The 22,280-nt window shown below is 45.0% G+C and overlaps 1 protein-coding gene and 2 long non-coding RNA genes across 6 annotated transcripts in view; all 3 read left to right on the top strand.

The window, feature by feature from the left end:
- LOC143103447 (NACHT, LRR and PYD domains-containing protein 3-like) overlaps nt 1-22,280 on the top strand; it is a 136,687-nt gene that overhangs the window by 91,374 nt on the left and 23,033 nt on the right. The window lies entirely within an intron of this gene.
- LOC143103456 (uncharacterized) overlaps nt 1-22,280 on the top strand; it is a 47,566-nt gene that overhangs the window by 7,187 nt on the left and 18,099 nt on the right. The window lies entirely within an intron of this gene.
- On the top strand, nt 19,083-21,611 carry LOC143103455 (uncharacterized). Of its 4 annotated transcripts, none has more exons than XR_012982821.1 (7): nt 19,083-19,274; nt 20,105-20,196; nt 20,310-20,439; nt 20,551-20,610; nt 21,018-21,107; nt 21,228-21,298; nt 21,425-21,608. It is a non-coding gene; the product is annotated as an uncharacterized LOC143103455 (long non-coding RNA). The 4 variants fall into 4 exon arrangements; XR_012982820.1 differs by lacking the exon at nt 19,083-19,274 and adding an exon at nt 19,350-19,784 and having other exon boundaries at nt 21,425-21,609; XR_012982822.1 differs by lacking the exon at nt 19,083-19,274 and adding an exon at nt 19,516-19,534 and having other exon boundaries at nt 21,425-21,609.

The following is a 22,280-nucleotide window of genomic DNA, read 5'->3' as shown; positions in this document are numbered from 1 at the left end:
GTCAGAGACCTGTTTGGAGACTGCTCGTTCAATGCCTTTGGATAGGAAAGGCAGGAGTGAGACAGGGCGGTAGTTCTCGACTTGAGCAGGGTTGAGAGAAGCTTTCTTAAGTAACGGTGTTACCTGGGCCATTATGAACGCTGTTGGAAATGTGCCGGAGGTTAGCGAGGCATTGATCACATGTGTGATAGCTGGTGCGATGGTCGGGCTGATGGACTGAAGTAGGCTCGTAGGTATAGGGTCCAGCGAGCATGTGGTAGGACGGCTGCATGTCAGGAGTCTAGATACTTCACTCTCGGAGAGAGGCGTGAATGCTGAAAAAGATGTTCCAGTAGTCCCTAGAGGTTGTAGGAGTGCGGTATCTGAGTCAGATGTGTTGAGTGGGCATGTAGAGAATTGACTGCTGATTGCCGCCACTTTGTTTGTAAAAAATGAGGCGAGGGTATCTGCAGTAAGGCTGGATGGAGGAGGAGGCATCTGAGGGTTGAGTAGCGATTTGAAGGTTGAAAAAAGTTTTCGAGTGTCTGTAGTGCTGTTGATTTTGTCATTGTAGAAAGCCGTCTTAGCAGCAGTGATGCTGGCTGAGAAGGAGGTCAGGAGTGTCTGGTAGTTTTTGAGGTCATCAGTTAGTTTGGATTTGTGCCATTTCCTCTCCGCGGCTCTGAGTTTGGTGCGCTGCGACCGGAGGGTATCATTTAGCCATGGATGAGAGTGTTTGGATCGAGCTGGCCTTGTGGTAAGAGGGCACAGCTCGTCTAGACACGAGCTCAGTGTGGAGCAGAGCGAGTCTGTGGCCTCATTAACCTCCAGAGAGGAGAAGGTGTTGAGTGGAGGTAGACCGGAGGCAACCACAGAGGAAAAGTGCGTTGGAGACAGGTTCCGGATGTTGCGGCGGAACGTGACCATCGGCTGAGGAGCCGGAGGCTGTTCTGTCAGGCTGACGTTGAACCGGATGAAGAAGTGGTCAGAAAGATGGAGAGGCGTCACCGTGAGGGTGTCTGTGCTGCAGTTCCGAGTGAAGATCAAGTCAAGCTCTTTGCCAGCTTTGTGTGTCGGTGGGCTTTGAACCAGTTTGAGGTCGAAGGAGTGGATCAGGGCCAGAAAGTCCGCTGAGCCTGGGGCATCTAAGTGGATGTTGATATCGCCGAGAAGAAGAAGCGGACAGTCATGCTCAGGGATGGAGGACAGCAGAGTGTCAAGTTCGTCCATAAAGTCACCTAGTTGGCCTGGAGGGCGGTAGATGACCAGCACGTAGAGTTTTGCTGGGGCGATCACTGTGATGGCATGGAATTCGAATGAGACATATTTGTTTGAAGGCAGTAGCGGGGTGAATTTCCATTTGTTGGAGATCAGCAGGCCCGTCCCACCTCCTCGTCCAGATGGACGAGGGGTGTGGGATAGTGTAAGGTTAGTGGAGAGTGCAGCCGGGGTGGCTGTGTTCTCTGGTTTGATCCAAGTCTCAGTGAGAGCAAGGAGTTCCAACGAAAGGTGGTTGGCATAGCCAGCTATGAAGTCCGTTTTGTTGACTGCGGATTGACAGTTCCACAAGCCCATGGAGAAGGAGGTTTCTGTAGGTGAGGACCGTTTAAGTTGCTGTAGGTTAAGGCGGTTTCTGCCCCTTTTGGCATGATGCCGTTTTCTGCGATGGCCGGTGATAACAGATATGGTGGAATGGCACATTTTTGCCTTTGTCGGCGCCTGTGCTCGGTGAACTTGCACAGGTAAACTTGCTCGTCTTGATCGCGTCTGTCTTACACGAGGATGGCTGAACGAGGGCTGACGCTAACGCTGACGCTTCAGCAACAGCCTCTATTGTTATGCTGACACGAATTGCCTGCAGCTGTCCTCGTGTTTCACTAATGATGAATCTGCGTAGACTGCCCTCTGACGTTCGCACAGCTTAGATTGTTCAAAAGGGTGTTAATTACTGTCAACTGAAAGTCCGCTCGCTCACACCGACCGAAACTCGCAGTTTCAAGTAGCCTCCTCCCTCAGCTGTTTCCAAACGCCCAGAGTCCAATTGTAAACAATTGGAGAGGATTGGCCAGTAGTAGCCTATGTGTTCTTCCTTTCTCTCTCCCAACTCACTGCAGTTGTTGTCTGATTACCTGAGAGGTGCTCCGATACCGCAGAGCGGTACAAAATATGACCGTCTGCACTGGCTCCCAGTATGTTTAGACTTATTATAACTAAGACCCAGAGGTGTGGTCACATCACTCCAGTTTTAGACTCACTGCACTGGCTCCCAGTATGTTTAGACTTATTATAACTAAGACCCAGAGGTGTGGTCACATCACTCCAGGTTTAGACTCACAGTATGTTTAGACTTCAAGATTCTTCTAACTAGATGTACCGCAGAGCGGTACAAAATATGACCGCCGCCCAGTCCAGCACATTTTTTCCACAAAAAGGAATCACGCTGAAAGGCCTATATGATTCTAACTGTCTCACTAAATTGCATTATCCACACTCAATTCTCACTGGTATCTGCTAGACAACAAGTACCAAAACATGATTAGTTCATTGATTTCACATGTAAAATTAATTTTATACAACCCCACCTCCATCTTGCCTGTTCATAATTCTGAGAAATTCTTGATTGTTTGTGTTATGTTTATGTTATGTGTGTGGGTGTGTGTGAGTGTGTGTGTGTGTGTGGGTGTGTGTGTGTGTGTGCGTGCTTGTGTGTGTGCCTGCGTATGTGCCTGTGCATGCAAGCGTACATATGTCTACTGTGTGAGTATGTGTCATACGTATGATTACTGTGAATGTATGTGTGTGTGTGTGTGTATCTGTTTGTGCATATGTGTGCACATGAAATGGGTTAACATGACCCCTGGAGGCAAACATACGGAAAAAAATGGTCATCCTAGGCCCTACGGTTCTCAAGATATTCACAGAGAACTGTGTCTGCCCTACCCTCCTTTCGGGGGGTCCAGTCCAGCGGGGGGGCTACAGATCAAAACGAAAAATGACGGTTCCATGCTATCCATGTGGGGGTACATGCCCGCCAAGCTTTGTGTACCCCGGTCTTTCAGTGTCCCGGGAATCCTTGTTGGTGTACGTCACTAAATGTACACATAAATTATTTTATTGTAAGGCCCCCCATGAACGAAAGTACACAAAACTTGGCATGCATTCGGAGGGTGTCATAATGATCCTACACTTTTAATTTCGTGCAGTTTTGACCTTGTCAGCCAGAGATATTGTGATGAAAACTCCTAATTTTTTGCTTTTTAATTTTTAACTAGGTGGCGCTATACATGAAATAAGTGGTAATGGGATGGGTTGACATGCCCCCTTAAGACCAACATACATAAAAAAGGTGGACCTCCTAGGCCCTACGGTTCTCGAGATATTCACAGAAAACTGTCTCCGGCCACCTACAGGCCAGTTGGTGTATAGTAACATAAATTAATTTATTGTGTGGCCCTCCATGAACGGAATTCCACAAAATTTGGCGCGCATACAGAGGGTGTCATAATGATCCTACACTTCCAATTTCGGGCAGTTTTGACTATGTTAGGTCACAGATACCTTCAATTACAACACCTCATTTTTACTTTTTTGTGTTTAACTAGGTGGCGCTATACATGAAATGAGTGGTTATGGAATGGGTTGACATGGCCCCTTGAGATCAACATACAAAAAAAAAAATGGTCCTCCTAAACCCTACGGTTTTCGAGATATTCACTGAAAACTGTGTCTGCCCTACCCTCCTTTCGGGGGGTCCAGTCCAGCGGGGGCGCTACAGATCAAAACGAAAAACGATGGTTCCATGCTATCCATGTGGGGTTACATGCCCACCAAGTTTCGTGTACCCCGGTCTTTCAGTGTCCCGGGACTCATTGACGGAAATTTGGGCATGCGAAAAAGAAAAAAAAATTTAAATAAAAAAAAAAAAATTCGCTGCGCGGCGGTCATAATAATAATAATCATAATAATCATAATAATACCAATTATCATACTGATAGCATATTTGTATCTGTTTAAGTGTATTTGTTCATTTGTGTAGTTAGTGCATCTTTTCAGCCCAACATCAGGACACCATAAATGTGGTTATTAGTAATAAGCAAAACAAGACATCATGAGTGACTTTCATACTGTAGAGCTATTCAATTAGTTTGTAATGGGGGCCAGTTCATGAAAAGCATCACAACTGAGGGGCCGGAGAAATGCGGCTTGAAATATGAGTAATCACATTACAGCTGTAGATACAATGAAGTACAACAGCAGCAATATGGGTGTTCAAATGTTGTATTTTGTACATGCATAACAACATCTTTAACTGGTTGTTGATGGCTAATGTGACCGGTGGAATACACTCTGCGTTGTGATTTGCTGTTTTTGAGTGACTGACGTGACACGGGATGACGATGTATTCGCGGGCTTTTATTCTCTGCAAAACGATAGGGACAATACAGTGAAGCAGGCAGTAGGTTGTCCTTCCCCCAACTCCTCTTCCCCAGAGTGACAGAGACAGGGCAAAAAGCACAGGTAACCCACACAAAACATACTAAATACAAAATACAAGATATAAAATAAAAGTAACATCAATCATTACATTTAAAAGGTTAACACAACTAGTCGCTAGGATTTAATCATTAAACTATGCTACCTAGCCTAGCTCCTGATAGAGACCTAATGGAAGTAGCTAGCTAATATGGCTAACTTAGTTAGCAACTATGCTAGCGGGAGCTAGCATGCTAATTAGCTGTACAAGGTTACAAGCAAAATAACACCATGACAAAGTGATAAACAAACAGAAAACAATGACAAACCTGCAAAACGATAGGGACAATACAGTGAAGCAGGCAGTAGGTTCTCCTTCCCCCAACTCCTGTGGTGAATTATAAATAGCATGCTAAGTACTAGCGATCGCTAACAACATACAGTAGCATTATACAGGGTACAGGCTACAGCCACAGGCTAGTCACAGGTTCATTTTACACCATGTGACACGAAAGTACAAAATATAAAGAAATAAACAAGAAAGCTCCATAATAGATAAAACAAAGTGTACAGAAAGTAAATATAGGTAAAGTGATAGTTATGATAGTAGTGAAAGACAGTATAGGGTGAAGATATTTAATATGATATGAAAGGAGGGATAGACAGATAACATACCTCTTCCCCAGAGTGACAGAGACAGGGAAGAGGTGAAGGGCACAGCGAAATATGAATATGAAAAATTGATAAATTAGAGGGGGCGGGAGACTACGGAGGCCCACTAGGACTCTCACTGTACTGGCGATACAAGGCAGTGTGTCAAGGCAAAAACCATCTTTGTGTAATTATAAAACAATAGAAATGTGACCTGTTACACTCACCCCTCTAGAATTACACAAAGATAAGGAACCCATACAAGAATAAAAAAAAAAATCCTATCAACAGCCAATACAAACACCAAAAAAAATTGACAGGAAGCAGGAGGTTTCTGTGAAGCACTCTCGTGTTACCCTCGCTGTCCTGGACTTTGTAGATGTGGAGACTAGGCTTCGAGGCCACAACAATGTAAACATCATGCTCCCATCTGTCAGCGAGCTTACGTTTTCCTCTGCACCCTTTGTTGGCTACAAGAACACGGTCACCGATGGAGAGCGCCAGCCCCTTCACTCTTTTGTTGTACTGGTCAGCCTGGTGTCTTTGTTATAGCCTTGAGTTCCTCTGAGCGACTTGCATGGCTGACTGGAGATCGCAGGCCAGGGACTTCACATACGTGTCGTAGTCTGCAATCCCCTCATCATGGCTCACATTCCTGAACATCAGGTCAACAGGCAGCCTCGGCACCCTGCCAAACATCAAATAGAATGGCGCAAACCCAGTCGTTTCATGTACTGTACAATTATACACAAACGTCATGGTCTGAACCATCTGGGGCCACTTCTGTTTTGACTGTAGAGGCAGGGACCTCAGCATGTTTCCCAACGTCCGGTTGAATCTCTCTGTACCACCATTGCCCATCGGATGGTAAGGAGACGTGTGAGACTTGTGGACGCCAGCTAACTCCATAAGCTCCGCAATGAGGTCACTCTCAAAAGATGCTCCCTGGTCAGAGTGCAGGCGGGTGGGAAAGCCGTAGACACAAAAGAAGTTATCCCAGAGCTTCTTTGCTACCTTCTTAGCAGTCTGATCTTGACAGGGAAACGCGTGGGCCATTTTGGTGAAGTGGTCAGTGATGACCAGGACATCCACAGACTTGTTGTTCCTGTCCTCAGCTGACCAGAAATCAATACAGACAAGCTCCAGGGGGGCAGATGTTCTGATGCTCCGCAGGGGAGCTCTGGCAGCTGGCTCAGGGGTTTTGCTGAGAACACACCTCATGCAGGTCTTGACATGGTTTCTGACATCCTTCTCCATGTCATACCAGAAGAATCTCTGCCGGGCAAGGGAGAGGGTGCGGGGCTGACCCTGGTGACCAGCCAGATCATGAACACCAGCCAACGCATCACTCTTCAGAGAGTCGGGCACGACGTACTGAAACCTCTTGATGTTGGTAAGCGGGTCTTTAAAAACTCGGTACAGAATTCCATCCTTCAGCTGGAATCTCTGCCACTGCCTCAGCAACCTCAAGGCCAGGTGGTTTTCGTGGGCACGTTCACGCCTTGATGGTCTCAGTTTCCGATCAACAAAGAAAATCACTCTTGCAATGGCAGCATCCTGAAGCTGGCGAGCCCTCAGCTCTTCCGTCGACCATGTGTGAAGTGTGTCTTGACCACCATTACCCAGGCCCTCCAGATGATCACCAAGGGAAATGGCCCTCTGCTGAGTTCCACGGTCCCAGGCATCCTGTGTGTCCAAAGCAGCTGACACGTCATCACCTGACATGGATAGGGGTTGCTCAGCACTGAGGGAGGAGTCAGTCATGGCCTGAGGATGACAAGTGAGGCGAAATACATCTTGAACACAACTGTTGTCCACGTCAGAGGCTTGCTGCAACAGATCTGTGTATGACTCAGACAGGAGCCGCTGGCTGACAGGCTTCACGAAAGGGTCACGACTCAGAGCATCAGCCACCACGTTCTTGGTCCCGGGGACATGCCTAATATCAAAGGTATATGGAGCCAGCTTGGAAACCCACCGCTGCTCACATGCATCCAACTTTGGCTTTGTCAGAATGTACGTGAGTGGGTTGTTGTCCGTCCAGACGGTGAAAGTGTGGCCTTTGAGCCAGCACACGGCCCACTTCAAAGCCAAAAACTCAAGCCTATGTGCTGGATAGTTGGCCTGGCTCCGACTGAGGGATTTGCTGGCGAATGCGATAGGTCTGGCTCTCTCTTCACCATCTTGAACCTGAGATAAAACAGCTCCTAAGCCATCAAGTGAAGCGTCTGTGCACAGGACGAACGGTTTGTTGAAGTTCGGATGAGCCAAAACTGCACTGGTCATCAGCGCTCTCTTGAGGTCTTCAAAAGCTGTCTCACAGGCTGGAGTCCAGTCCCCTGGAGTCAGCTCACGGTAGGTGCCAGGTCTCCTGAGCTTCCTGTCATGCCTTCCTCTACGCTTCTGGCCAGCAGTCAGCGCGAACAGTGGCTTGGCGATGGACGAACAGCCAGGGATAAAATGTTGATAATACATCACCATTCCCAAGAAGGAGCGAACTCTCTTCTGAGAAGGTGTGCAGCCGTCCCCCATCATAAGGTCCTGTGTGGTGAAGCTAGAGATGACATCAACTTTGTCCTGATCGACAGACACGCCACTCACGTTGACGATATGCCCGAGAAACTTCACAGACTTGCGCAAAAAGTGGCATTTCTTCTGAGAGAGTTTCAGGTTGTGTGTTCTCAGTCTGGTGAAGACAACCTCAAGACGCAACAGAGCCTCAGTCTCAGATGGAGCAAAGACAAGGAGGTCATCAAGGTAGCACAGGAGAGTGGAGAAATTGAGGTCGCCAAAAATGCTCAACATCATGCGCATGAATGACGCAGGGCTGTTACACAGGCCCTGAGGGAGCCTATTGTACTCATAAAGCCCGAGTGGAGTTGTGAAGGCTGTTTACCTCTTGTCAGACTCATGGAGGGGGATGTTGTAAAACCCAGATGTCAAATCCATGGTGCTGAACAGTGCATTTCCACCAAGGGCAGCAAGGCAGTCAGACTGGTGTGGCAATGGATGTGCATCCTTCACAGTCTTAGCGTTAAGCCAGCGAAAGTCTGTACATATTCTGAGGTCCCCGTTCTTCTTCCAAACCATAACCAGAGGCGAGGCGTATTCACTGATGGACTTAGTGATTATCCCTTTTTCCTCCATCTCTCCCAGGACTTCCCTCAGCTTGAGATAGTGGGCAGGGGGAATCCGGCGGTAAGGAAGCCTGAACGGGCGATCGTCAGTGAGGTGGATTCGGTGGACGAAATCCTTGGCCTCTCCACAATCGAGCTTGTCCTTGGAAAAGACATCTTGGAACCTGGAAAGTAGCTCAGCCAGCCTGGACTTCCACTCATCTGAAACCTCACAGGCATCAATGTCGATATCTCCTAGGCCACAGGCATCCAAACATCGCTTGGGTGGGCACAGTGATGCCTGGAAGTCTGTGGAGGACTGAACAGTGCTGTTACAGGCCAGGCCCTGGGTCAATGGCAGATCCTCAACAGCCAGACACGGTGACACATCGGCCAGCTTGGTGTTGCGACGCAACCTGACTGGGTGTTCGGTGGGGTTCAGAACTCTCATCGGGATCCAGTGGTCTCCCCACATAGGCGTAATGACTCTCCCTACCAGAATGTTCTTAGGACCTGAACGTGCTGCTGTGGGCTCCACTACTACTGTGCTGCCAGGTGACACTGCAACATTGCTAGGCAGCTTGCCCCACACCAAGTGTTCTTGTTTCGGAAGCAGAGTGACTGCTCGCCTCAGCTTAACTGTACCAATAGGACCTACTGACTCTGGGCCTGTCCAGCGAGAAACACAAGTGAGGAGCTCTAGAACCTGCTCACACTCAGGGGCAGAGTCACGAGAAGAGACAAGGTCCCAGTATTTCTTCTCAGACTTCATCCTATTGAGGAAAGGCTTTAAGACGTTGGTGCCTATGATTAACTCATCACGCTGACCAGATATTACAAAAGTGGGCACAAGGAACCTTGATCCAGACACTTCAACTCCAGCTCGTATATGCACTTAGGGCACGTGGACAGCCCACCACAACCGATGAGAACGATATTGCTGGGAACTGGTTGTGGATAGGGGAGAACACCAGAAGTTTTTAACCGCGTTCACCCTCCTCACTCAGCGTACATGACATGGATCCTGAATCCAACATGCCCTTCAATGTAACAAGGCCACTGACTACGACTGGAGTGTAAAAGAGATCACTTGCGCCCTCAAGCCGCTGTGAATTGAGGTAAATGGCTGTGGTGTTGGCTGGCAAAAGAGTGCAACTATTTACATAAATAGATTCCAAATCCTTTTCACTGAGGGTCTGACTAGAGGAGCCCATGGTTCCCCTCTCACTACATGGGCTTTCTAGTTTAACTGTGTGGATGAGACGTGGGCAACAGTGCTCTGTGTCTGACGCACTCTTGGGCACCCACTCTTGATGTGCCCAGGCTGCAGACAGTGATGGCAGAGTCGGTCCAATTTGCAGTGATTGAATGTGGTGTGTTGCAGTGTGCCACACACTCTGCAAGGCTGGCGTGTCTGACTGTCTGGTGAACGGCTCTGCTGAGCTGGCACAGAGCGTGGAGACATGGAGGCAGTGCACACTGAAAGCACTTTGTCTAACATGCTGACCACATGTTCGGCTCAGCTGCAGTGGAACTGGGTGGCAGGACCGACTCAGGTGGAGATGGGCCATATGACTGGGGCATCTGCAGAGCCATAACTGTGGGCTGTGGCTCTCCGTGTTGAACAGTGGACTGAGTGAGTGGGCGTACACTGTCTGTGGACACAGGCAAAGGAGGCTGACGAACAACACCCCCACTCCTCTTCAACTCCCTCTGACGCACATCCAGCCTCTCCTGAATCTCCGCCAGCGTCCATCTCTCTGCAGGCTTGAACGAGAGAGACACAGCAAGACTAGGGTCTGGACAATGAGACACAAACATCGTGACCACTTCTGTCCCACGATCCTCCAATGTTCTCTGCTGCCTAAGCAAACACACTTCAGCCACATCAATAGCTTTATTAAGACGAATCCAGTATGCCATAGCGGACTCACCATGGTGTGGGACAGTGTCATAGAAATCCCTCATTGGCATGTTGGAGTATGTCAGTTCGCTAAAATTCCTCTTCAAGATGTCAAAGACAACAGAAACGTCACCACTAGAGGTCAGTCCTGAGCTGCAACGAAGGGAGACTTTCACTACATCCCTTGCTTTGCCTAAAAGACGGCTCATGACGAAGTCAAACTTCTCCTGCTCTGAACAATTCATGCGACGGAGGCTGCTCATCACTATATCTTCCCACTCATCCACCGAAAACTTATCTGTGTGGTCACCTCTGAAGAACGGTGGGAGTTTGGCATCTGACTGTACAGTCACATTCAACTTTGAGGCATCTACCGCCGCCAGGGATGGTGACGAGTGGCTGGTGTGTGGCTGACCACTGGTCTGATGCAGTGTGTGTATGCTGGCTGTGATGTTATCACTGATCTGTTTAGCTAAATCAGACATGACAATCCCTAATGTATCTGCACTTATCATCTGTGTGTAAGACATAGGGGCTGCACTTGACGCTAGTGTAGACATAGGGGCTGCACATGTGGCTGGTGTAGACAAAGGGGCTGCACATGACACTGGTGTAGACATAGGGGCCGCACATGACACTGGTGTAGACATAGGGGCTGCACATGACACTGGTGTAGACATAGGGGCTGCACATGTGGCTGGTGTAGACATAGGGGCTGCACATGACACTGGTGTAGACATAGGGGCCGCACATGACACTGGTGTAGACATAGGGGCTGCACATGACACTGGTGTAGACATAGGGGCTGCACATGACACTAGTGTGGGTCTGTTTGTACGGGGCCTACAGACAGGATCCCTCAGGGGAGTGGAAGTGGCCACTGGACCTCTAACCATATCCTCTAGTCCTACCGTATTAGCAAACCTCCCGCTACCATGACTGTGTGCGCCACGAGGGCGGGCCCTCCCAAACCCAAATGGGCGTGGCCTGTTATCCCTACGCACACCAGGTGCTACACTAGGCTCAGCTGCATCTGGTGAGTCTCTATCCCGGTTATCACCGCGTGCCGCCATCTTATATATACAGTAATATCAATCAACTCAAAATTGAAGACTTGAGTACAAATTCAAAATGCAATTAAAAAAAAATCTAAATATTTACTCAGCTCAACACACTCTAACTTGTAAAACAATGTGGAGCTCTTAATACAAAAATTCTTAAATGTCACTCTAAAATGAAATACCCCAGACTATAAAGACAGTATTATAAGTGACAATAATGGCAATAGCAAACAGCTACAAAAATATATACATTAATATTTACACAGTGACCCGAGTCAGATATACTGTACTACTCAGCATTCAACAATACTATGCAGACAACTGTACAGAATACCATGCGAAGAAGCAGGAGAGGGAGGGGCTGCAGTCCCCGGCGATCAAGCAGGAGTTGATCTAGACCAGTGGTTCTTAAGTGGTCTGGCTTTGGGACCCACAATTTCCCATGTTCATGAAGTCACGACCCATATATTTTTTATAGCGTTCAAGACAACAGATTTGGTGAGCTACATGCTAAGAAAGGCGAAGGGCCTGTAGGCCTATTTGTTTGGAACATGCTGTTTGGCATTACATTTGTGAAGTCTCCAACTCCTGGTGTCACCTTAAAGTACTTGACAGGTATGTCTTTGACAGGTGTACTTTATTATAGTGGGGCAGATCACTGTAACAATCGTTCAATTCTGGTAACAAGCGTAAAATTTGGTATGTTTATCCCTCTGAGGCCATTTATTTGAAAAATAACGTTAGCCACGTGAATTTTCAAAATGGCGGCCATTTTCCAAGATGGCCGCCAATTTTGCCATTGGAGAAACCTATTTTGCCCCAGAATTTTAGCCATGGGACATATTTCAATGTTTTTATTATTGATTCCTACATTTCAGACCTTGGGAACATCACAAAAATATATATGAGTGTGATTTTAGAGTATTTAATGCCCTTTCTAGCAAATAATATGAAAAAAAGGCACAAAACGTGAAATAATTTCAGAAAAAATATTTAATTTGAACTGAAGTATGGTGAAGTAATAGAAAATGTGGTATATATGTTTGAACTATTATGTTTTCTGATAGCCTGGCGGGCCATCCTATATCATTGAAATGTATAGTCTGGAATCGAATCATTCACCTGCTTAATCCAAGGGGCGGGCAGAGAATTGTCTTTCAAACTGCCTAGGCATGCAATAGGCCAGCGCTACGACCATATCCGTATCCGGTCGGCAAAACGGCAAATACATCCTTCTTCGAAAGGAATGACTTAAGTGCATTGTGTTGCTCTACTTTCAAAGAAAAGCACAAGTCCAACTCCTCCAAAGTTGACGCCAACGCCGATTCAAACAACCGCTCTTCGTTCGCCATAGCCACCTTCCTTGTTGTTCACCGTCGCAGGATGTCGTTATCCTGTTAAGCCCGCCTTAAGACTCTCTAACGAAATAGAGCGCTGTGATTGGAGAACATCCACGGTGTTAAGCCAATAGAAATTCCTATGGTTCGATACTAGACGTACAGGCTGAGTAAATTAATTTGCCGCCGCTAGGGTGCGTCTACATTTCTAGGCTAGTTTTCTGAGGCATCTAAGGATAAAGTTACTAGTCCAGGCATTTACAGCTGCATAGAGCTGTACAGGTAAGACCAAACTGATAGGGTCGGAGAAAAAGGTAGAGATATCTACAATACATGGACATTAACGGAGGCAGAAGCAAAAGTTTTAAAGCCATACTATGAACGTTTTGAAGCATACGTAATGCCAAAGTCCGATGTAATTTCCGCACGCTACAAGTTCCATGAGAAGATACAGGGACCTAGCGAGCCTTTTGAGCAGTTTGTCACAGAATTGAGGCTGCTTGTGAAGGACTGTGGATATGCTAACGGTGAAGAGAGGATAAGGGATCGGGTAAAGCATGCCTGGATTTTGGATTGATCAAGCTCATTCTCTCTGTGTCCGCTGAACAAGAGGTGTCTAGAGGAGCAGACGTTTTTAAAGGAATAGGACTTTTCCCTGGTGAATGTACAGATTTGTTGACCTGAAACAATGAACAATACATCATCACAGTGGACTATTACAGCAGGTATTTTGAGCTTGATAAATTGCACAGCACAACAGCCTCTGCTGTAATACACAAACTTAAAGCAGCCTTCACTAGACATGGCATACCTGAGACTGTTGTATCAGATAACGGCCCTCAGTACAAATGCAGAGAGTTTGAAGCTTTCGCTGACAAATGGGAGTTTACCCACATAACTAGGCCAGATGTGACAAGAGAGATCCTTACCTCAGTCTCCTTGAGTATCGTAACACTCCTGTTGACTGTTTCAGATCACCTGCTCAACTGCTCATGAGTAGGCGGTTGCGTTCAGTCTTACCCAGCACCCACCAGCAGCTTCAGCCAAAGGTCGTCAGTTCGAGAGAAGTTCATGCTAGGCGGGTCCACCAGCAGCAACAGCAGAAAACGTACTACGACAGGTCAGCCAGACCTCTGTCGCCGCTGCAGGAAGGTCAACACATCCGCTTTCAAGAGCAAGGTCAGTGGAAACCTGCAGTAGTCATCAGACCGGCTGAAACTGACCGTTCCTATCTCATACGTTCAGCTGAAGGAGGACAGGAATACAGGAGAAACAGACGCCACCTCCTTTCCACTAAAGAACATCACACTCACACTGACAAGAGTCTTGAGGACAACACATCACAGACTCCACACAACAGCACATCTCCTACTTCACAGACCGCAAATGAATTTGCCCCTCTGACCACCAATTACAAGACAAAATCAGGACGTGAAATCTAGCCTAGAGCTATTTTGGACTTGTAAGACCATGTAAAAGGGTGTAGGCGGATCGCTGCCCTTCCAAAAAAAAAAAATGAGAATGTGACGTTCTGATCGAAACTGTCATGTGATTTCAGTTAAAAGCATTACTTATGAGATTCTGTTGGCCAATCAATGGACGCCATGTTTTGTAAAATGCGCATGCTCAGTGTGTGATTGTAACGATTCGATGAGCAGAGACACGTTTAAATATGTTGCTCCAGGTTTAGTGAATAAAAGTAATACGTTTACAGCACGTCAGTGTGTTCAACATCTTCTACATTCAGTACGAAAAGACAGCATCAGCTACAATCAGCTACAATCACCTCCGGAGGAGAAATGCCTACCTCACTTAGAAACAGTTGCTAGGCTACATTAGTTCTTGGCATTCCAATGTGAACGGAAATACAAGAATACAAGGCAACATCCAAATACTTTTTTCTTTCTTTTTTCAAATTAAAATTAATTTAAAATTCCTTAAGAAGAATAAATTATTGTAATCAATCAATAATGAATATTTATGATAATTATGAATAGTATGATTTCCATTCTGAATCATGACGTCCCACTATTAGACTTACCTATTGATCTGGAAGTTTTATGGTATTAGAAATAGTATCATTGTAATCCTTGACCATCAAAACATGGGGGTAGACATCACCATTATTGATTTTCGATGTTTGGCGAAAAAGATATGATGTAGGCCTAAAATATATAATTCTGTAATAGCAGATAACAAAATGGCCGCCATTGCAGTCCAGAGGCATTCATTGATGTTTTGTATGGTATCCTTGGCATCATTGACCATCAAAACATAGGGGTAGATCTCATCATTTATGTGCTTAACTGTTTTGCTTAGTAGATATGATGAAAAACACATAATCTGGTAATGGCGGAAACAAAATGGCCGCCGAGGCTGGCATGGGGGGGGTTTGCGATGGCTAACGTTCTTTATTGAAAGAGCAATACCCATACAGCATAGGCCTGTCAAACTCGATTCCTTTTAAGGATCCGGATTATTCTGAGTCACTCACTAAACTGATCCGGGTTGAACGAGTCACTTGAGTCACTTGAGTCAGTATTGCTAAATCGCAAAGAAATTCAGTCCTACGTTCAAGCAGTGCAGTGGGGTGCTTCATTTCGTTAAGTGCCTTCTCATGTTGGATGTGGATCCTCCATGATTTGAAACCAGGTTTTTGCAGTACTTGCATTTAGCCTAAGAGTTTTGCTCTCCTGGTCAAAGTGCATCCACACATTGTTCATCTTTTTGGTGCTCATGTTCAGAAACTTTGATCTTATTGACAGAGAGGGTAGCCTATATTATAATAATTAATTATTTGTTGTTGTTTTGTTAACAATAGAAAATTTGCCTAGGTCTAATGCTACTCTGCTACAATGTTTATTACCACTACTATATACTAATAGTAGGCTACTAGGAATCTATTCTAATAGGTATTATATGCAGCTAATACTAGGCAACTCATATTATTAGCCTATTAATCATAGCTATACATATATATATATATATCATGATAGGTAGCCTAATATAATATCATATAATATAATATAAAATAACCTAATATAATAGCATCAAAACCTCCACCCACTCACGGGAAAGAAAGCAGTTTGAGCCAGACTGTTTATTTATTGTCTTAACCTAGCCTAAGTAATTGACTTTCAATGTAGACATAGAAACAGGAACGTAGAAATGCCCTGCAGTGAATAAATTATTATTATTGTTATTATTATTATTACTACTACTACTACTACTATTCTCATTAGGCCTATATTATTATCACCTTGACACGAGTAGAAACTAGGCTACTTGCTCGTCTACAGATCCACTCATGACAATGTAGCCGGCTGATTCGACTGACTCGCACTCATAACAACATAATGTAACCGGTCCGCCCGGCTGAAATGACCCAGGTAGGCTAGCCTACTCAAGCAACTCCATACAGAGCTTGCAATGTTTCGGACTGTCTTCGCGACCTAATTGCATTTTAAAGTAGGCTATGCGTGCAGAATATATGTTATTTCAGAAGTGAAAGCATGGCTTTTGTTGTGGATTTTCTTTTAACCTTGACGAGGAGTTACTCGCTCCTCTAAAGATCCACTCATGACAACGTAGCCGGCTGATTCGGCTGACTCGCACTCATAACAACAACGTAACCGGCCCGCTTGGCTGATCCGACTGGCTACTCTCCATACAGAGCTTGCAATGTTTCGGACTATCTTCGCGACCTAATTGCATTTTAAAGTAGGCTATGCGTGTAGAATATATGTTATTTCAGAAGTGAAAGCATGGCTTTTGTTGTGGATTTTCTTTTAACCTTGACGAGGAGTTACTCGCTCCTCTAAAGATCCACTCATGACAACGTAGCCGGCTGATTCGGCTGACTCGCACTCATAACAACAACGTAACCGGCCCGCTTGGCTGATCCGACTGGCTAGCCTCTCCATACAGAGCTTGCAATGTTTCGGACTATCTTCGCGACCTAATTGCATTTTAAAGTAGGCTATGCGTGTAGAATATATGTTATTTCAGAAGTGAAAGCATGGCTTTTGTTGTGGATTTTCTTTTAACCTTGACGAGGAGTTCGCTCCTCTAAAGATCCACTCATGACAACGTAGCCGGCTGATTCGGCTGACTCGCACTCATAACAACAACGTAACCGGCCCGCTTGGCTGATCCGACTGGCTAGCCTACTCTCCATACAGAGCTTGCAATGTTTCGGACTGTCTTCGCGACCTAATTGCATTTTAAAGTAGGCTATGCGTGCAGAACATATGTTATTTCAGAAGTGAAAGCATGGCTTTTGTTGTGGATTTGTTTTTCACCTTGACGAGGAGTTACTCTAAAGATCACTCATGACAACGTAGCCGGCTGATTCGGCTGACTCGCACTCATAACAATCTAAGCGGCCCCGGCTGATTCGACTGACCCGGGTAGATAGGCTACTCAAGCAGCTCCATGAGCGTGCAGTGCACGACCTAATTGCATTTTAATATACTACATCTATACACCAAATCTAATTATGTCTAGGCTACATGCAGAACATTGAATGTTTTTTCAGAAGTGAAAGAAATGGCTTTTGTTGTGGAATTGCTTTTCACCTCGAGGAGGAGCTACTCGCTCTCGCAGATCCACTCATGACAACGTAGCCGGCTGATTCGACTGACTCGTACTCAACGTAGCCTAACCGGCCGGCTGATCCGACTAACCCGGATCAGCCGCTCCAATCTGAGTCCCATGGTCTGTGAGTCTGCAATGTTTCCGGCTCTGCGGGAAGTTAACCAGTTATCTCGGACTGCCTGCTCACTCAGTTGCTTGAGTTGATTTGTGGAGTTGTGGTTGCCTATGAAATTGTTACATTTTTGGCAGACGATGGCTAGGGCTAGGAGGCTAGCTAATGTTGCAAGAGGTTTGTGTGGCCCTGTTTATCGTTTTAGATTGAATTGTAGTAGGACTCAACTGATCCGAGTTAATGATACTAGAGACTCGCGACTCATGGGTTAATTTAAAGACACGGGTGAAAGATCCGAGTGAGTCACGACTCGAACACCTTTAATACAGCAATTGTGCCAATTTTGGCGCTTGTTACCAGTTGTGAACGATTCTTATGAAAAAATTCAGTTATCTGCCTCACTATTATGAGGTATTTTCACTCATGTTCCAGCAATTGTGAACATCGCACACTGTGGATTCTGCACCATTTCGTCTCAATTTAAGTCTATTTGAAATGGGCGATTTCTTCTCTTTTTTTTAACCACAAGCTCCGCGACCCACCCAGAATGGTTCCGCGACCCACTTTTGGGTCCCGACCCACCAGTTAAGAACCACTGATCTAGACGTCACGAAGTCACGGCACCAAGTGTGACCGGTGGAATACACTCTGCGTTGTGATTTGCTGTTTTTGAGTGACTGACGTGACACGGGATGACGATGTATTCGCGGGCTTTTATTCTCTGCAAAACGATAGGGACAATACAGTGAAGCAGGCAGTAGGTTCTCCTTCCCCCAACTCCTCTTCCCCAGAGTGACAGAGACAGGGCAAAAAGCACAGGTAACCCACACAAAACATACTAAATACAAAATACAAGATATAAAATAAAAGTAACATCAATCATTACATTTAAAAGGTTAACACAACTAGAGACCTAATGGAAGTAGCTAGCTAATATGGCTAACTTAGTTAGCAACTATGCTAGCGGGAGCTAGCATTCTAATTAGCTGTACAAGGTTACAAGCAAAATAACACCATGACAAAGTGATAAACAAACAGAAAACAATGACACACCTGCAAAACGATAGGGACAATACAGTGAAGCAGGCAGTAGGTTCTCCTTCCCCCAACTCCTGTGGTGAATTATAAATAGCATGCTAAGTACTAGCGATCGCTAACAACATACAGTAGCATTATACAGGGTACAGGCTACAGCCACAGGCTAGTCACAGGTTCATTTTACACCATGTGACACGAAAGTACAAAATATAAAGAAATAAACAAGAAAGCTCCATAATAGATAAAACAAAGTGTACAGAAAGTAAATATAGGTAAAGTGATAGTTATGATAGTAGTGAAAGACAGTATAGGGTGAAGATATTTAATATGATATGAAAGGAGGGATAGACAGATAACATACCTCTTCCCCAGAGTGACAGAGACAGGGAAGAGGTGAAGGACACAGCGAAATATGAATATGAAAAATTGATACATTAGAGGGGGCGGGAGACTACGGAGGCCCACTAGGACTCTCACTGTACTGGCGATACAAGGCAGTGTGTCAAGGCAAAAACCATCTTTGTGTAATTATAAAACAATAGAAATGTGACCTGTTACACTAATATGGAATTAAATCTGGTAACAGTAATGGAATCTGTGCTTTGCACAATATGCTAGGTCCAAGATTTCCAGTGAGTACAGGATTCAAACACTGTTCAGGTGAATTAAATGTGTACGGTAATCAGTCGCATATGTAGCTCTTCTGACGTATAGGCTGGGCCTACTTCCCACACAGCAGTAGACTCCTAGGCGGATCCGCCTTCAAGTCGCCAAACCCGCGTGACTGTCGCATTCGTTTTGGTGCCGCACAGAGGATCAGCTCCGCCTCCAGGCGGCTCCGTAAATTCTACTGTCAAACAGCGGGTCCTGAGTGGACCCATGTCGGATCCGCGGGCGCGGACGCGCCTGTACTGTAACGGTTGAACATGACTGTACACCAAGAGCCGAGAAGAGTCATACTAGTGGATATTTTCTTTGCTGGGACATGGTTGCGCTGAACCCTCTCGAGTAAGTGATATTTATTAATATATTGCGACATTCACAATAGCTAAACATTGGCCTTTGTGGTTTTATACTAAAAACTTACTTATCATGTTTATTGATTATAATGACGTTGTTTGATATTAGGACTAACGTTAACGTTAGTGCAGACGTTTGTAATTTTGAGCAACAGGCTAAGTTAACGTTATTGTTAGCTGTGATGCTCATATGAGTCTGTAGCCTATTTGATTTAAAATGGGTTAGCAATTTCGGCAGAATATGTTATGGTAGTGTGATTTAAAAAACACACATTGTTATTTAACGTTAGTCTGGTCTTGTCTGTTTTAATGTGTTGCTGTTGTCCATAGTCCATAGTGCTACTATGCTAGCGGCATACAGCTGCTAGCTAGCATGCTGCTAGGCGCAATTGCATAAGTTATTGCTAATGTCTATTATACATATATATGTTTGAGATCACGTTTGCGATGCAATCCTTGATTAAGCTGATACATTGGCACTGGTATTTCAGTCAATGAAGTCAGTGAAGCACTCGTCTGCTATGAAAGCTACCTAGCTACAACTTTAGCATGTTGACTCACTGATAATGGTTTAGCCCTAGCTTCTAGCTAGCTGTGCATTAACGTTTGCATTTTGCCAAGTTTGGTCTCATACGTAACTTTAGTGTCCTTCTGCCATCTTTGTAATGAAAGCCTCGGCATTTTAATCACTGTTTAAGTCGGTTCAGACAACTAACAGTTAATTGGTAGTGGCGTCTGTTTGTGATTTATTATGCTAACGTTAACGTAACTTAACTGTATGGAACTTGGTCCCCATCTTCTATTTTGTTTGTTCTGCAGCGTCAACTTTTATCGGCTGGATTCTACCATCTAACGTTACGATTGCCTCTGTTGGGTTCGCTTGATGAAGATACTTTCTGGGTTGTTAAAATGTAATGTGAACACATTCCCGTAGCATTCCAAAATAGACCAGAGATGCTTGTACTATATGTATATTTGGAAATTTTGGGATTGCAATAACCATAATGATATGGTTATTTAACAGCCATCGTTTCGGGGACTCTGATGAGAGTGAAGAAGAGCCAGTAAATGGTGACTTTGCATCTCTGAGGTACCTTCCAACTCGCCTGGTATATCAGTTGAAGCCTCAAACCTAAGCCAATTGCACTGGCAAAGTAAGTAATAATCTCTTAACATTGAAATAACTAAATCATAATATTAATATTAGAGATATGGTCAACATTCTTAGTGCTAAAGACATTCCCTCCTTGTATCTATTCCTCCAGCTCCACCATCTTGCCGAGGCAGCAGAGTCACTACCTCTCAACCTGGAGAAAACTGTTAAGGTAAAGACTGATCTCTGAAATAAAATTGAATACAGTGGCCCCATCTATATTAACACAGCAGTAGTCACTCTATTTCAAATCAACAGATTGCATCTGCATTACCATCTCAGATTTTCTGCATACTTCATACATTACATAAATCTCAGCCAAATATTTTGTCAGTTAAAACATCTGCATTTATGCAATATTGCCTGAAAAGTTCATTCATTATTATCAGATTGTATTGAAACACATTGATTTCAATGTCAATCCATTCATGGAGTTGATATAGATAGTGCATACCAAAATGTTGAAACATACAAATTCATGTCCAGTATGACCAGAGATTTGTTTTTGTTTGCCATTGTTTGGCCCTGTAGCTCTCAGCCTACCATGGTTAACAGATCACAACCATTTCTCTCCCTTAGCACCTCACCATGGGGCAGGACCGCAACACTCTTCACCACCTCAACTCCCTGCACCTGCACCCGCATTTAACATACGGAGAGTTACTCAAGGTAGGGACTGATCTCTGAAATATTAGTGAATAGAAAGGCCCCATGTGTATTATCAATGATGACTACCATTTAATAAATTTTTTCCCCCTCTCGCACACCGCCCACCTCACTATGGGCCAGGAATGGCAGTCCCTCCTCAACTCCCTCCACCCCCACACCAGCCCTCAACGTGCAGCGAACAGAGGAGCTTTGTAAGTCATGTTTCTTTTTAAATTTAATCTCCTTAATACCTATCTCATATATTGTATTGTGTAAGCATACTTGGCTTTGGATGATACATACCATAAACATAAACATATCTGTCTGTTTGATTACAGGTGCTGTGAGGAAAAACATGGTGACACGGTCAGCCACGGACGCTGAGGTCACCAAGCACGCAATTAGGTGTTTCAACTGGCGGTGGATCGGGCAACGAGGAGACGTGTTCCGCCTCCATCCACACAAATGGAGTAATAGGAGAAATAAGCATTAAACAATATTTTTATTGAACTTCTTGTCATTCACCAGTTATTCATTTTCTGATATTTTAGATGTGCATAGCACAGCATTTCATTGAAGTTGTAGCCTATTAGATAAAATATTTCATGTCTGCACTGACCTAGGCTGATAAAGCACTAAATTAGGTTTTGACCTCAAAATTCATGTAGAGTAGCCTAGGCAACGTAGGCTACTTAACAAAAACAGAATAGCTTATAACCTGTAACTTTCCATAAATGTCCATTTTATATTTCCATTGAGTAGTGATCACGTTTGTACAGTAAATTGATGTCTTGACTTAAACCTTTTCTGTTAGGTTTATTGACAGTATTGTTAAGTTAAAAATACGAGGCGATGCTAATCGTAGGCCTATCTTGCTGTAGTAGCCTAGGCTAGGCCTAGTGATAGTTTTACTTTTATCCTATAGTTTATCCTATTTAATCCTACAGCAAGAACAGAAGGAATTTTGAAAATGAGATAAACGGGTCCGAAACGGACCCGGGCCAGATGAGCCTTTATGAGTCCGTTGCGGGTCCGCGGCGGATGTATGTATCAATTTGCGGGTCCCAAACGGACCCGCCGCGGAGGTAAGGTTTTAATTGCGGATGCGGGGCGGATGCAGCGCGGAGCCACGGCGGGTCCGCGATCCGCCTTCGTAGCGGATCCGTTCCTGAGAGCATCTGGACTCCGATACGG

Source organism: Alosa pseudoharengus, unplaced genomic scaffold, assembly GCF_046254945.1.
Source record: "Alosa pseudoharengus isolate Yale_2024_CS ecotype anadromous, Long Island Sound unplaced genomic scaffold, YU_APseudo_1.1 YU_APseudo_1.1_scf_42, whole genome shotgun sequence".
Lineage (NCBI taxonomy): Eukaryota > Metazoa > Chordata > Actinopteri > Clupeiformes > Clupeidae > Alosa > Alosa pseudoharengus.
Note: the sequence above shows the minus strand (reverse complement) of the source record. Positions and strands in the feature narration are given on the sequence as shown.